This window comes from Amblyomma mixtum, chromosome 10 (assembly GCF_055824585.1).
Source record: "Amblyomma mixtum isolate Tamu chromosome 10, ASM5582458v1, whole genome shotgun sequence".
Taxonomy (NCBI): domain Eukaryota; kingdom Metazoa; phylum Arthropoda; class Arachnida; order Ixodida; family Ixodidae; genus Amblyomma; species Amblyomma mixtum.
The window spans coordinates 136,464,579-136,481,939 of NC_143021.1; the positions used below are offsets into that span (position 1 = coordinate 136,464,579).

The window sequence follows — 17,361 nt, forward strand, 5'->3', positions numbered from 1 at the left end:
GAAGCCTTTGAGCCATCGTTTGGTGAGATCAAAATGATCTTCGCTGGAACAGATGCCACTCCTTGTTTTCTTGTTGAAAAAGTCGACTCTGCATTTCTTCCAAACTATCGAGTCTACAAGCTTTCCCACAGGAAATCGAATCACTTCTGCATTGTGCCTCCAAGTGAGCTTCTTGATACACACGCCTACAGCCCATATCGTGTCCTGGGCTCTCTGGTGATCCGTTTGCGCTCCTCTGTCATCTGGTCTGGTTCTTCAAGGTATGTGCGACAGGTCACTTCTCATGATTGGGCTGCATTTATACAGAGGAAAGGCTCGCAGCACATGCATCTCAGCAGTTCAGAACCACTGAAAAGAGGCTTTATAACAGGCAGCCATCATTCCAAGATGAAGGAGGTGCAAAAGATACAATATGCTTGTTTTTAATAAGTGGCCAGTCACTCACTAGCAATTATGAGTAATTTCTCTGCATCCATGTGCAAAATCCTCCCATAATCATGTCCGACATGAAAGTGACACTATCTAGCTGCTCTACACAGCCGCAAGTTATACATCCTCATTTTTCTAAACAACTAATGCCGTAATGCAGTCAAAAACATATGAAAACTAACAAAGGCAAAAGTGGTTTGCTGTGATTTTCGTTTGATTTGGGTCTCCTGTACAATTTGCAGCAATACCTGACCTGGGAAAGAAATAGTTCTATCCACGTTAAGAGGATCACATTGGTGCTGAAGTGCTTGATAACACCTTCTCATGGGCAGGTTTGAAAGTGCTTTTTGATGCTTTATGCACACATTCACTATGCATATTGTGCTGTAGTTGAGGGTGCAGTCCTCTATTTCCTGGTCAGCATTGTTTCCCAAATATTTTCGAAGGGACGATTTGGCATTTGGGTGGGTAACATAGAACTTGTAGTGCTGCTTCCGTCCATGTTCTCCATACTTCCATCTTGGTTCTCCAAACTACTTTCGCTTTTTTGCTCATAGCTGTGAAAGCTCTCTTGTAAAATGGACCAGCAAGGTGTGGGCACGACCCTGTGTGCTAGAAACTTCAAGATTGGTGTACATAAATGCATCTGCATTCCCTACGGTGTCAAGGAGATTGAAGTAAACATTGCGGAGGTAGAACGAGGTTGTAACAGCCTCCTGTCAGCTTTGTAGAAATAGCACAAAAATATAAAGAATAATTGAAAGCACCATCGACGAGACAGATGCTTGTCCTCGATTTCTTGCATTGTTTCTGCAGGTCCAATATGAACAAACTAGCTTAAGCCGGAACTTCTTGCTGGCAGCGCCCCTTCTGTGTTGCGATCATTTCTGATCCACCATGCAAACACCCGCTATTTGTGCTAACTCCTTTCTGAGATAAGAGCGCCTTGTCAAAATTGATAAAAGTGAACTACCTTTTCTCTTCTTTCAAGAGACATACTCTCCCTCTGACATGCCGTTCTTTCTTGTGCAGTGTGCTTTGTTTACTTCTGTCTGCTCCTGTACATGTATGTTCCTTGTGACCAATGAAAGTGATAACTGAAAATTACTACCTCATTTCCAAGACTGGAGTCCAAGAGCAGGCAAGCATAGGAGGGGGCGACAGAAAGTTAGGTTGGTGAATTGGGTTAGTAAAGTTGCGGGGATATAGTTATCGAAATTGGCACAGGGCAGATTTAATTGGAAAAATATGCGAGAGGCCTTTGCCCTGCAGTGTTAGCAGTCGGGATGGTGATGGCGATACAGAAGTGGCTGCATTATGCTACGCAAAAGACTGCTTTGGTTATGGGGTACAGTGGCAACTTCTGTGATAGCACTTTCTGAACATTCTTGGTGGTGTAATTCTTCCTATGCACAAAGCACACACCACCATGTTTAAGACATTTATGGTTCTGCAGGTATAACATCATATTGTTCTTTTGTTTGGCAGATGTTAGTTAAAGTCTGGAGCCAAGATCACAAAATTAAGAAACTTGTGCCAGTTGAGAGCTTTGAAGCTATGAAAGAGAAGGCCACAAAGGAAGGCATATGCCCTGGCGTCCCAAGCAGCAATCTCAAGGCAAGTTCAAGTTCGCCTACTTTTGCTCAAGCATACAGCTTAAATCATAGCAGATAAAAGGCGAGAAAAAAGCGTATGAAGTGCGATGTTTGTTATTTGCACATCTAAAATGTGGCCAAACAAACCAGAACAGAAATTTGCATTGCAAGCAACACAGTAAGAAATGTAGATGGATTTTGTGGATATCTTGTTTGATTACATTAATAAAGTTTCATTTTGCATGGGACTACTGACAGTGCACTGACACTTATCACTGGGCCTGCCAGTTTCATGTGTCTTTTGGTTATCTGAACTGATATATTTTCTTCCCTCAGCATGAAGTGTGTATAGAAGGTTCTGCTTAGTTTAAACATGATTTCAGTCGCATTCAAGTTAAAATTACTGAGAGTAAGCATTGTCTCAGTTCACATGTGGGTGGTTTTTAATGACCTTCCTGGAAATTTCGTTGCATTAGGTGTTATGTACCAGAACCAAAAGATCTTGACCTGCTGAGATGCCAAGGTAGCCATATTAAATTTTGATGCACATCATTTTTTCCACTTCTGTAGATCAGCTTGAAGCAAGTTTTTAAACTAGAATGTGAGCTAATCTGCATTGAGTATATTTAAATTAATGGTCTAGCTTGCTTCCCTGTTGAGTCTCAGGAAAATAATGTTTACTCTCTCTCTCGTCAGTCTTGGGATGTGCCTTCTAATGCATTAGTGAGTTCCAATATGCCCCTGGAGCAAGTTCATGGGGCATTCCTTTAGCCTGTTGCCTACAGAACTCCTGATCTGCTTGGCACGCAACCTGTTTCTGGGACATGGGATTGATTACGTATAGTAATTCCCTCTCTATATTTTGTGCTATATAAAATACTGCACCCAAACTTGTGAAGATATGCAATTGATAGGCTTTAAGAACATTGCTATCGCACTGGGAAAGTGGTTTTAGAAAATACTGGAGCCCATAGCAACAGCTGATAGTGTGTTTCAGGCAGGGGTTAAAATGCAGGGTATTACAAAAAAAAAGTAACAATGACATGAAAGATTTGAAGGCTTTATTATTATAAGTGTAGGCTATACATTAACAATGCATCAGTGTGACATATTTTATTGTAAGGCTGTTCTGTAATTTTTCCCTTATGTAGGTTAGTTTCAGTCTTGTTTCATCTCTTCTTGGTCACTTTAGAGGCTTGTCTCTGGCATTGGCATATGACTTGTTTTAATGGTAGTTTCAGGAGTTGTCAAATAGCATCGTAATTTTTTCATCTGCTCTTTCTATACTTTAACTGGAGACGCTGGCATTGAAATGCTGAAAAAGATTCTAAAATTTCAATTTTTCAAAAATGGTATATTCGGGTTCAATATACTTATAAGTACCTACCTACCAGGTCTCAAGGCCTAATGTGACTTTTGCTAAGATGGGTGGACGGGCTTGTTGGTAATTCATCATGACAAAACAGCACAGACAAGACGAGCGGTGACTTTCAACAACGTTTATTGGAAAGCACATCAAAATATATACATTGTGCCCTAAAAAACAATGCACAAAAGGATGCCTTGTCACATTCACATTGGATGTGTTGAAAACAAAACAAAAATTAATTATGAAGCATTTAACAGCACAAACTCTTTCTTAGTGAGCAATACAGAAGGTGTGCTACTGCAGTGATTGTGGTTTCTGTGGCCTCTATTATCTCGTGCACCAACTTTTCCCTGTCTGTCTAGCACAATGCAGTGCATGAATTCTGGCAAACAGCGTTCAGGATCTTGCAGATGATAGCATTTGCGGCAGCGAATTATTAAATTCCCCCTCACAACTTTGTTCACATGCTCTTTTAACCTCACCTGCATACCTGCCAGTTTGACCAATGTAAACATATCCACCTTTCAAGGGGATTGAGTACACTATACCTTCTGTGCAATCTCCAAAGCGATTCTGATGGTTGATTGTAGAACCTTCGTTGCCTTGCTGATCTCGGCTGACATGCTTACACTGGTGCTGAAGCTTCTGAGGTGCGGAGAAAACAACCGTTTTCTCCTGCTCACTCGACGCTGGTGAAGAGAGATTGCTAAACTTTGCTTCTAAAATGCCTTGATGAAATCCTGTGTACATGCCATGGCACCCAGCTTTGCCCAGCAAATATTATTAGCCGTTTGTCTACTGCTGGATACTCAGAACCTTTGTTGGTGTCTGTAGCAGAGTGCCTTAAGCACAAGTTGAAACAGGCATGTTGTGCCCCCGTCAAGACTGTAACTCTCAAAAGAAAGGTTGTGCCTGTCACCTACATCCACAATTTATCGCACCAATTAAAAAATAGGCAGTTGAGTCGGCGTTCATGTTGTTTTCTCTGCACCTCAGAAGCTTCAGCACCTGTGTAAGTGTGTCAACCAAGATCGGCAAGACAATGAAGGTACCACATTCAACCATCAGAATTGCTTCATTGAATGCACTGAAGGCATAGTGCACTCGATCCCTATGAAATGTGGCTATGTTTACATCGGTAAAACTGGCAGGTGTGCCAGTGAGAGGTTAAGAGCACCCTTACTATGTAAACAAAGCTGTGAGGGGGAATTCAATGATTCACTGTCGCAATTGCGATCATTTACCAGATCCTGAACGCTGTGTGCCAGAATTCATGTGCTGCATTGTGCCAAACAGACACTGGGAAAAGGTGGTGCTTGAGGTAATGGATGGCGCATAAATTTCAGAAAACCAGAATCATTGTGTCAGTGCACCATCTGTATCGCTTTCCAAGAAAGAGTTCGTGCTGTTAAATGCTTCATAATCAATTTTTGTTTTGTTTTCAACACATCCAATGTGAATGTGACAAGGCATTTTGTTCGTTGTTTTTTCAGGCCGCAATGCATATATTTTGACGTGCTTTCCAGTGAACGTTGTCGAAAGTCAGTGCTTGTGCCAGAGTATTCCTTCCTCGTCCTTTTTTTGTGTGCGTTGTGCTGTCATGATAATTTGACCTCCAGCTACCAAACTAAAAAAGATATATTTGATGCCTCCAAAACACTGAAATGGCGATTTCGGAGCAAAATATGGTAAAACCACATATCCAATGGCCACCATTTTGCTCTTGTTTGAAAGCTGGGGCTCTTCCCTAATCTGGGTATTACTCACTATCGTGAAGTTCTCCCCAAATATCTGCACTGTGCCATTTTCTGAGGCCTCAGATGGTTAGCATGTGCACACCTCAAATGCTGTTTTCTCTAATTCATGTTTTTGCCAATACCCTTACAGAAGTTTTCATTATGTTTTTATGGTGCAATTTCAATTAAACTTATACTGTTGAGTTCAGAAAGAACTGAACCGTGGAGCTATGCTATTTTTTTGTAGCTCGGTCGAACAGATCAAATTTCGTGAACAATACTGTCACCTAATAATATATCGTAATTATGGTGCTTTGACAAAATTGATCATTTTTATGCGATGTTGTACTCATTAACAATATAAATAGCATAGCTTCGCATGGCAGATATTTGGCTATAGCTGCATTCCAATCGGAACCAAGAACTGTTGAGGGAAATTGAACAACCATAAAAAATTACCTATTTAGGCTTCACTTATTTTTACACGATATGAGTATTGATTGAGATATGCTGAAACTAATTATATTTTTAAAAAGAGAAGGAAGTAATACATATCCACATCTAATTTCATTTCATTATTGCATTAAACATTTTCATTTTTAAGACCTATACGAGGGGGTACCCAAAAGAAACCGGACTAAATTTTTTGGTCGCCAAAGCTTCTGCGGTACCGCGTTTTGCCACTAGGAGCGCATACAACGAACATTCCAGAGTCAGTAAGCCGAGTGCCGTCGTTGAAGGAGGTCAGACTAGTTTAGGCAGAGTTTTAGAGTGACGGCTGTTTTGTGTGAATGTCGTTTTTGCAATGGCTGATTTTCGTGAACAGCGTGCACCGGTGAAATTCTGATTTTTGCTCGGAAAAAGTTGAATGGAAACTCTTGAAATATTAAGACGTACAAGGACGATGCTATGGGGAAAACTCAAGTGTTGCTGAATCGAATCCTGAATCAAAGCAACAAGCATGCCAATGGAAAACATCAAATTCACCTCGCCTCAAGAAAGCTCGTCAGGTGAAACCAAACCTCAGAACAATGCTGATTGGTTTTTTCGACGTGAGAGGAGTCGTCCATTGAGAATTTGTTCTGCAGGGTCAGAAAGTTAGCCAGGCTTTCTACTTGGATGTTTTGAAAAGAATAGGCAACAGTGTGCGGTGGAAGCGGCCAGATTTGTGGCGGTCGGTTGACTGGTTTTTCCATCATGGCAATGCCCCTGCTCACACAGCCCTGTCTCTACGACAATTTTGGGCCAAAAATGGCATGACCCCTATTCCTCAACCCTCATACTATCCAGACCTTGCCCCGTGCTACTTTCTTTGTTTCGTAGAATGAAAAGGCAGGTGAATGGAAAGCGTTTCGCTGATGTTGCTGAGGTGAAGAAGAAAACGACGGAGGCACTGTCAACCATCACAAAAGATGAATTTAAACAATGTTTTGAAAAATGGAATGAAAGATTCGACAAGCGTATCATTGCAAGTGAGGAATACATTGAAGGAGATTGAAGGTCTGTGCTTAAAATGTGGACAAATAAGTTCAAACAAAAATAAGTCCGGTTTCTTTTGGGTACCCCCTCGTATCTTCCCTTGAGATGAGTGTTTAACCAGCTTGCTAGACTATAATGATCCTTGCTTTAAAAATTCACATTCTATATTGTCTTCTCTGCCTTAGGTATTTCTTGAAGACGGCACAGAGGTTAATGAGGAATGCTTTAAGTACATGCAAGAGAACTTTGGTGGCAGTTTGGGCTGCACATTCGTACTTGGCTCCAGTGTTTCCACTGCAGATGCTTCCAGTGCAGGTACGATGCTTTCAGTACAGTGCAATGCTACATTAAATGCATTGTTCATTGTTTAGGCTATTGGTATGCGTGATACATGCTCACCGAAATGCATGCAACACTCCATCGCTATTCATAAGGAGATGCTCCGTCTATCTTGTGGCCAATATAAATTTCAAGCCCTGATACTCAGAGGATGCCATAGATGAGGCTGGCAACAACATTTCTGGAGTGTGCATTGAAGTGTGTTGTGACACAGTGCTTTACATTCAACAGGCTGATATGGCTCGTCATCCCGAAGCTGCACATGGGTTAAAGGAGATGCCATAGTGCAGGGCTCCCTAGTTAATTTTAACCATTTGGGGTTCTTTAACATGCAGGCACTGGCATCACACAGCAGACAGGCCTTCTGCATCAGTAGAGTGATGCAAAGTTATGGGTCTGACCTGACTAATGTGCATATGTGCATTCTTATTATAACCTAATGTAGACAAAGGACAGGCATGTCGATTCTGAAGGAATTTAGATTTGCTGTCACTAATTTAAAACTTGAAGCAAGCATTTATTGCCTGAGCATAAAGTTTAGTCTAGGCTAACGATGGGGTCAAGTGATCAGCAGCATCTGTTAAGGGTGAGGTGGACTATAGTGGCTTGACTATGTACCATACGCCTACAAAGTGTTCTGCTTTAATAATTCTCTTCTAGTGACTGATAAATCTTGAAGCACACAAGCTGCATGCTAAAGATGCATTGTATTGCTCTATGCATTATTGTAGCCACTGCACGTAGTTATATCGGGTGAGAAGGTCCATGAGTTTTGACTAACAGTTCTGCTACTGTATTGTGGCACCAGGGCTCACATGTGATGGTTGTACAGTCATGGACAAAAGTTTGCAGGATGCAGATTGGTCTAAAAAAAGTTTTCTGCATTAGCTCGATAGAAAGTCAGATATTCATTCCAGCGAATGGGAGCACGCATGTGTCATCATGCATCTGTACTTTTCATTGGCATGCGTTGCCTGACCATGCAGGAATACATTTCTTTCCATGAATCTGCAATCCGCACACTTTTGTCTATGACTGTACATGTGAACAGACTGTGTAAGCAAAACCACTAAAATTGTAACATAGCGCTAAAGTCAGGATACTTTTCTCTGGACCTAGACGTCTCTCGGAGAAAAGATTTAAAGGTGAAAAAAAAGGAAAGATACTAATGTATGATATAATGTCATCGGAAACCTGATTGTATCCTTTTCCATTTTGAAGAAAGGGAAGTGCTACAGAAATGACTGGAAGGCAGGCCGAATGTAACTAGAAATGCTAGTGTAGTCATGACCTGAAAAAGAGTTGGCGCAGTTTCTGCCAAGCGAGACTGGTACTAGCACGATATTTTTTTGGTGTGGCTGTTGTTATTAGTGTTTTTCAAATGACTGCACCTACTTGACATAAGTCACAGTAAAGCAAAACCAGCTACAAAAGGTAGAGAAGCCACATCGTTCACAATTATAGAGGCCTGTGTACTGTGCAATGTCATTGCACGTTGTTCTCAATATAAGTTCAACCTTTATTCTTAGCCTCCACGTTTGTGCCCCATAAGAACTTCAGGTGGTCGAAATTTCTGGAGCCCTTCACTATGGCATCCCTCATAGCCCGAGTCGATTTGGGATGTTCAAACCCCATAAACCCAAATATATGGGGCACAGGTTTAAATGACCGTAAATGCTATGCAGTGAAATCCATCTTATAATTTTCTCAGGTGCTGTAAGTGCTAGTGTTGTTAACACTTTTCAACTCCTTTGCCAAGCTTGATTGCATTTGAATGTTGTTTACAGAAGAGCCTTCAACGTCGTCCCCCCAGCCATCACTGGAAGATTTTCAGTCATTATCGATTCCATGGAACTCCCTGTCTCATGAAACTCTAGCAGCTCTGCGAGCACCAAGCCCACTTGAACGAACTAAATATCAAGAAGTAGTGAGACTAATTTCAACAGCAATATGCAAAAGTGGCTCAAGGCCAACTGCAAAGCACATCCGGTTAGTGGCCAGTCGTGTGAGCCAGAAATATCCGTTAGCACTTTGTGATGCACTCCTCACCTCCTCAGGGGGTAGAACGTTCCATGGACTTGCATACAAAATTCAGTGCCGAATTGAAAACACAAGGCGGGGATGTAAGCGCCTTTGCGAGGAACTGTGTGGAGGGCCTCTGAAGAGGGCAACTGCACAGAATGGCAGCCACCAGTCACTGCAATGGACTTTCATGATTGTGAGAAAGCAAAAATAACCCTTATTGCTGAAAGCCTGAAAGCTCAAGAGGAGCAAGACATTCCTCTGCAAGAAGAACTCCTGATGCGTGCCTATGCAGCGATTCGAGTGACAATCAACACTCAGGGCAAGCGAGCTTGTGATGTGCAGAAAGAGTGGCCCTTGCTGTTCACGCAGCAGCACTTTCTGGCCCATTTCAGAAGGTATACATGCAACCTTACTTGAAAGCTGCATTGTTAGTAAATTGAAATGCTGTTTGAGGTTTCACGAAAAATAATTGTTACTAAGTGCGGGTTGAAGCAATGCTGACTGCAGTATGTGCAAGGGTAAGCAATGTATTTGATTAAGGCACTTTTAGTGCCTGTTCCATGTCAAATATTTACTTCCAACAACACTTAAATAGTAAGAAGTCCATGAATTACAGGCCAGTGAACGTTTGTTATCTTGTCAAAAATAAGCAAAATTCAAAATTGGTTTGAAATTTTATTTAGTTTGAACTCATGGCACATTTCATTGTCAGAACTGGAGCAGAGGCAACGAGCACTGAGGAGCAGAGCAGTAGCACCGCGAGAGTGCAACTGAGTGCTCTCCTATTCAAACCTTCCGTGCTCTCCGAGAGCAGGCATGAGGGCGAAGGTGTATCGCATGATCGTACCGTTTACCTTCCCAGCATCCAGTGCGGTAAACGCGCTTGCAATGTGCAGCCGGTACGGCAGACAGAGTTGATGCGCTTGACGTTTCCTGCCACAACCAGTCAAAACGGCACATATTGGTGCAAAAATAACCTCTTTAGACATTATACATCGTAAATAACCCCTTTAGACATTACACATCGTAACGCGAACGTGACATGGCTGGAACGCTGTCACTGCAACTGTCAGCTAGCGTCACTGCTGTTGTCTCAAGTACTTCCGCAGTTCAACGAGGTTAGGTTCACTTAACTAATTTCTGATGACTTAAACTGTTACAGTTAGCGTCTGGTTACAATTAGAGATTTGTAGTTTTCAGAATTTTCAAAACAAGATTACCCTTGGCGCTGTAACTCGAAAAGTTTGGCTATTTTGACTAGTTTTGTGCACTGGAGGGATTGCTTTGCCTCCACGCATTTCGAAAATGCGTGTATTTTGGCACCATGTAGCTAAAATTTGCTGGGTCATAGCATCTAGGGTAATCATGTTTTCGAAACTCTAAAAACTGGTATGGCTATTATTAATGACCGGCTACAAATGTTTTATCAAAACCACCTGCCTAACTGACATAGTTATAGAGTTAATTATGAGAAATTATTTAACCGGCTTACGAGCCGACTTTATTTAACCTATTTGCGTTGTCTGCATACACTGGTATTATTCTGCTGCAGAACCAGTCTTCATAACCCAGAAAGCTCATTTTTTCCAAATTAGTGGCAGGCTTCCCTGAAACACATTGTATATGACCATCAATTTCGCATTAAGACACCAGAGCAAAAAGTGAAGAATCGGGGTAATGTATGATGCACAGTTGAGAGGGCATGCTCTTTAGGTGTTGATAAATTGGTTAGCACTGCGTCCTTATTCTGAAAAAAGTGAAAGCCTTCTGCAAGCACATAAATTACCTTGTATTGACTGTTATGTGTGTTTGCAGTGATGTCAAGCAGTCTTTACAGCTAAATGTCTCATTTTTCAGGCTAACTGACACGCAGCTGGAAGGATTATTTGTAAATCAAGAAATTGCAGACCTGGAGGTCTTGTACGCATTCCTGCGGCACAACCTGAAGGGAGACGAGGCACTTGAATGGCTCCTTATGACAGACAAGGCAGCACAGGACATTGGCCGCCCAAAAGCACTGCTCATTGGGTATTCCCATTGCTGTGCATTTTCTTCAAGGAAAAGACAGAGCTCCTATTTCGTGTTTTTGAGGTGAGATTGTTGCGGAAATGGATACTCAGTTGGTATCCTCTCAGCATTGACACAACTTCTGCTTTATGACCGTAGATGAAGTTTGCACACTCCAGGCTTGTAGCTAGTGGCAAAGAAAAAGTGAATTAATCTAAAATTAACGTCCGTCAGTGTTTCCATAAAGTACTGGGCACTACCTCAAGGTTTACCAAAATGTAGAAGGCTGTGAACTTTCACTTCTGTAGTCCTGCTGCTGCAGTTCGGTAGATGTTCATTATTCCTGCGATTCTTCAGCACACTTGTTGCCTGTGTGCCCTCATGTTGAACATGCAGTTTTCTTATATACATCTGCTTATGATAACGGCTTCTTACCTCCACAGACATCAGCCTGTGTTGCTGAACTGATTAGCGACCTGCCCCCCACCCCAACGGTGGTTGCACTTGGTAAGATTTTTATGACTTTCTAGATGCTTTGAGCAGTAGTATAACTTTTTAAAAAGCATATTTATAAAATATGAAACATCATCAATAAGAAAGAACTAGAATAACAACAGAAGGGGGCTGTTGTGAACTACCCTCTAAGTCAGACTCAATAGACCTCGATGAGGCATGCCCAGCAAGCTAAATTTACCATGCACATGCCGCAGTCGTCTCTTAGAGATGGTAGCTGGCAGCATAATCCACTGCTTGAACCCTGCTAGTGGAGATGCAAAATTGTGGTTAGTAGGCTATAAAATTAACTCCAGAGTTATTTAGAAAATATCACATGCATTGCCATTCATTCATCTGCTCTTGTTCATTGCTTTATAAATAGCTTGAGCATCTATCATTAGCATGCTACATAGATGTGCTGGCAATGTTTTTTGTGAGCTGTGCTGACATGGCTAGCTATGTGCAAAAAATTTTATGCCTCATGTTCATATGATCATGCCAAAAATTAATCTTCCAAGCTGTAGCATTTAAAAAAAATCGCTCCACAATTGCTAACATCTAATCTGAACTCAGTTTTTGGCGCTAAAGGAGATTTTCTTTTCAGGCACAAGCATCTTTGATTGCACATGTATTGTGACGCTCGATGGAGCGAGGTGCTTTGAAGGCCTGAGCTTTCTGGCTGCCATGGAGATCCTTTTTGCTGCATACTTTTGTCTCAACATGAAATACAGTCAAGAAGTGCAAGCCACATTGGAATTTATTCAGAGGTAAGCACGTAAATTTTTCTCTTGTGTATCAACAAGTTTTTACCATGTCTATCTCTGACTGTTGCAGTAGCCTTATATACGCAGTGAGACGTGAGAAAACGCTGCATGCAAACTCCATAAGCCTGGCATCTTTCCCGCAAAATCTGACATTGTTGCGATTAAATGTGCATGTGCATTTTGTGCGTGGTTTGACAACCTTAATAATACGAACTGATGGGCAAGTAGGTCTAACATTGCGTTGAAATAGCGCTGTGGCACATGGACAAAGAAAGGACGCAACTACTTATCTCAACTATGTGGCTGGATGGCACATTCCCTCATCCGAGTTGAGCATGCGTGAAGCTGCTAGGAGTTAGATGGCTTGTGTCAGAAGTCGGGAGTCCGCTGTGCTTTGCAGTGCATGCAACCATGGCTTTCATTCTTTTGTTACTGTTTCTTTATGCCATTCTTGGGTGGCAAGTGCTGTTTTATCAAAGAAATATGAACTATGAACACAAAAAAATGCAAGACATCCTTGGTGAACCTTGCTGTTTCAGGGAAGGCCAGGAAAATATTAGGCAGGATTTAATTAGGCCTGCATTCTAACAAGGCAGCTAGTAAAGAATATTTATGTTCATATTGTAAACATCCTTGAGCCCTCCTCCAGAGATGAGTTCCAATTGAATGTGCTGTAGTTGCAAAGTAAGCCCCATGAAAGATGCTAGTCTCTTTCTATTCTTCAAAACCACGAAGAGTTGGGCTAAAGGATGACATGCACGCACGTGTGCTCAACCTGCCTGCTTACTGTGTATTGTCCTTTTGGGCTGTTCTTCATGGCTTTACAGAAGTCTTGAAGGCTGGCTTTTTTGTGAGTATGGCTCAGTTAATAATTTTCTTCAGCTATTTCAATCAACTGGCTGAGTAATAAAATCAGAGCTTGACTGTATTGACTACTCATGTGTAAGATCCCTAGTTCACAAAAACCGATGATTTCAGCATTTTTGTGCAGTGGTGTGCTAGCAGCCCCATTATCTTTTTTGGACGATAATGTGTCTAGAAACCAGTACAGTGACAGAACGATAGGAATGTGATTGTTTTTCATGTGAATTTTTAGGACGGGTACAGCCTAGTAACGAACAAAGTTCTCCTGATGCCTTGATATGTTTGCTACTGTTCTGCTCATGCAAGTCAGCACAAGTGCTGCGGCTCTGGCAGCAACACTTTCGCATGTTTGTATGAGAAATTTACAGTACGGGCACCTGCCAAAAGCAGCACTACCATATATGCATGAATCTAGAACGAGTTTTTTCTTAAAAATCGTATGCTTCAGAAAGCACCTCGCGTTATATTGGAGCCAAGGTTTGAATAGAGTGCAATTTTTTTTTCTCACTTTGTACACCCACAGCGAGCTCACACGACAGGCTCATGAGCTGCGAGAGAAAGCCAGCTTTTTGGTGACCAGAAACGCGGAAAGAAAACCGTGCAGGCTACTGAGAAAGAAGAGAAGGGACTGAAAGAGCCTTGAGTAGTAGGGAAGCGAAAAAATGCTGAATAAGCACAGAACAGTGCTGTACGGGCCGCGAAGCATTAAGACAGGAAGCGATGGCATGCGAGCCATTGTTGTGTGTGAGGCTGTGTACATGAACGTGTGGGAGCCTTCCTCAAGAATATTGCAGATTCTTCATTTGCAAGTCACAGAATTCAAAACTTTTTGCCGAAATTAGAAGCTGAGGCATTTGGCAGTAACTGCGCTGTGGCTTATGCACAAGGCATATCTCTCGGGACAGAAATTGGTTGTATAAAGAATTCCAAATGAGAATGCACTGAGTAACTGCAGTGTCTGGAACAAGTTACTGTTGCCTGCCTTATACTGGAGTCATTTGCTTTCTTGGCATCACAGCATGCCTTACTTTGTGTGCTTTTATTGCTTTGAGTTTGCTTTGTTTTGCTCGAAAAGCTAGTATAACCATGTAAATGATGTTCGTATGAACCGTTATTTCCGCAGAAGTGGCGCTAAGAGAGCATTGGACTGTTGGGAATTGAACTCAACCTACTGGCAGTACTAACAGAGGCAGCTCTGCATTTAGACTAGCCCTAAAATTCTGCAGGTCTAAGCAGGATGATCTAGCTTCTAAATGCGTCTTTTTATTTTCAGGCAACTGGTGGGCATGAACCCAGAGGAAGGGAGCCGGCAGTTGTCCCGGAGGATAACCTCAGTCCACCCAAAAGTGCACAGTGCCCTTCAACAGCTTGACAAGTTCAAAAAAAAGTGGCAGGATTGCATGGCTCCGATTTAGTGTGCTTATGAACTCTGATATCGGAGCTTAGATATTGGATTATTTTGTAGCACAAATTTAGTGTGTTCATGAACACTGATATCAGATTAGATATTGGATTTGGTAGCTTTTGCAGGTAGCAGTTTTATTTATATCATTCAATGTACATTCTCTGCATAGCTTGCTTTTGCTATTTTTTGTATCTCTGTGTTGCTAATTAAAACTTTCTCAAACTATTTCATTTCTATGCAATATTTATTCATAGATTGCATCTCTACCTGAAAATTTCTGAAGGAGATGCAAGAAAGTACTGCATATAGACACATGTATATGTACAAATTTTGTGGCTTTTCTAGCTTTGTACACACAAATGTGTTATTGCATCAACTACAAGTGACAGGCTACAGACATGACATTTATCATGCATAGCATGCCTCTGACCTGAACGTGGGCCTGGCCCCGATCAAAAAATACGGGAGGGTAACACTGCGTATTATGTGCCGTAAAGCATTGAACAGCATGTGTTCACTTAACATTCAAAACTGGCCGTGGGCTGCTCGTAAATGCTACGGGACATGCATATGTTAGCACCTTTGCTATGCAATGTACAGTGCAGCATGAGAACAGAACATGGGATGTAGTCGTATAAACGGATCATGTCATGTTAACTCAGCTGCAGCACATATGCTGTACATTATTATTACGGCTGATGTAACGTCGGCATAAAAACAGCACATACACCGTGGCATACAGAACATTTGACGTCATAACAGAGTACATAGCATGTGTGCGTTAACCTTGTTGCCGCTTAATGCACCGCGCTAGTTCACCACGGGGCACGTGCACAACGGAATGTTACAGCACATGTTGCGGCAACAAGGTTAGCGCCCACATGTTACGTACTTTTACGGGATTTTTTCTTACAGTGCGCCTACCTAACTTTCTGCCGCCCCCTGATACGTTTGCCTCTTCTTGGAATCCACGGAGTGGATATGAACTAGAAGCACAAGTTTCGATTTTGTTCATCAAATCGGTTCTATTTATCACCGCTAGATGGCGTCACAAGCCAAACAATTATGCCTATAGCCTTATCAGCGGAACAATTTGCTTTTATAAACTTGCTCGCCGCACGTCCGCTATGCTTATGTTGGGCGGGCCAGCGTAATCGGAGGGGACCGTAAAATCGGTCAGCTAAAACTGCCTTATGGAATCCTTCATAGCGAGCGCAAGTTATAGGGGCTAAATTTTAGGCGACCTTATAAAATTATGTGAACGATATATTGGTGATATTGTGCTGCCAATGGTTTCAGAAATAACGCTTCCTTTTTTTAGTTTCGCATCCTAACCATGAAGCAACCTTACTATGTACCAGTCCCGATTACAGTTCTCATTAAGCGCCAGCCCAAACACATTGTGATCAATAACCTACCTGTCCGGCTCTCCCACAATAAAAGAATGGACGTGAATGGCGGCTAATAAAGAATTGCGTTTCTGCTTCTTGCATGCAGAGCCCGAATGGCTGAATAACCGCGCATGTTTCTTGAAAACAGGCGTCGTGTCTCTCGATCGCTGTGCTCTTCATAGTACTGCTATTGAAAAAAAAGCATTATCACTGCAAACTTTTGCTTTGCCGTGCAGTTGGCGTGCAGTTCTTTAGCAGCTGCTTCGAACAGTAAGGCATATTTCCTTTTCTAATACAGCTCACCTGGCAAACGTAGGCTGGAGATAAGCTATCAGCTATGCTTGGTATAACAACCGTGCGCTGGAAATTAAATTCATTCACAAATGGAGAGCACCCTGAAAATAAATACTAAAAGAAGGCTAGGTTTCATGTGTCTTCAACAGCTACGGTGCTGTTAGTAATTGGTATATAAACATCGCAAAAGTTTTTGGAGATGTGCGTGCGGGAGCTTTTACGTACACCGAATCTCAAGCACGCGGTAACTTCCAGCCTTACTAAGGAATCCACCAGAGCGTCAAGAAGCCGCTTTTTCTTTTCAAAGACGTGCGCATTAGAACCGGCGTTAACACCACCTCCTCCCGCATGCCCTACTGCTGCAGCACCACGTGAACAACTGGGAAGGACCGAACAACGTGCATCGAGTTTCCCTGCACTCCGCCATACAGCACCTCGGTTTCTTTTCTGACCCACTCTGCCCTCTTCCTCTAGCTCGCTCTCTTGTCCTCAATTAAATTTGAATCCTGATCGCTACCGAGCACGTTCCAGCCTCATGGGTTAGTACCGGTAAGCAAAAGCTGTTATATACTTTTCTCTCGTAGGATCGTGGTGAACTGCGTTTCATAATCTCAGGGAACAGCCAAACAAAAACGCATCGGCTACAGACGGGGAATCCACACTATAGGTGTTACAGCACTATAGTGGGGATGATCAAAATAAACGGAACGACTCGCAGGTCTTATCATATCTTTGCAAGTTTTTCAACTCTACCTCCTGAAAAAGGTGTTTGGTATTCTAGACGAAGTGAAGAAGAAGAAATGGCCTTGGTCAGGACAGGCAATGCGACGGCAAGATAACCCGTGGTCATCAGTTAACGGCGTGGACAGCAAGAGAAGGCAGGCGTAGCAGGGGACGGCAGAAAATTACGAGGGCGAGTGAAATAAAGAAGTTTGAGGGCATAAGGCGGCACCAGCTGCCAAAGCACCATGTTAATTGTACAGGTATGGGCGAGGCCTTTGTCCTGCAGTGAACGTAGTCAGGTTGATAATTATGATTCGTTTGTTTGGGTGTCTGTTTGTCTGGAGCCTGCCTTGTGTTTTATTGATTTATGGGGGATGAACGTCCCGAAGCAACTCAGCTTATACGGGACGCCGTACTGAAGGGCTCCGGAAATTTCCACCACCTGG

At 42.4% G+C, this 17,361-nt stretch overlaps 1 pseudogene across 1 annotated transcript; it reads left to right on the forward strand.

The window, feature by feature from the left end:
- Positions 1-9,213: 9,213 nt before the first annotated feature.
- Positions 9,214-14,732, forward strand: LOC149327045 (uncharacterized; annotated as a pseudogene). The gene is made up of 5 exons (XR_016286028.1): positions 9,214-9,367; positions 10,830-11,063; positions 11,423-11,486; positions 12,079-12,241; positions 14,376-14,732. The product of XR_016286028.1 is annotated as an uncharacterized LOC149327045 (transcript).
- Positions 14,733-17,361: the final 2,629 nt, after the last annotated feature.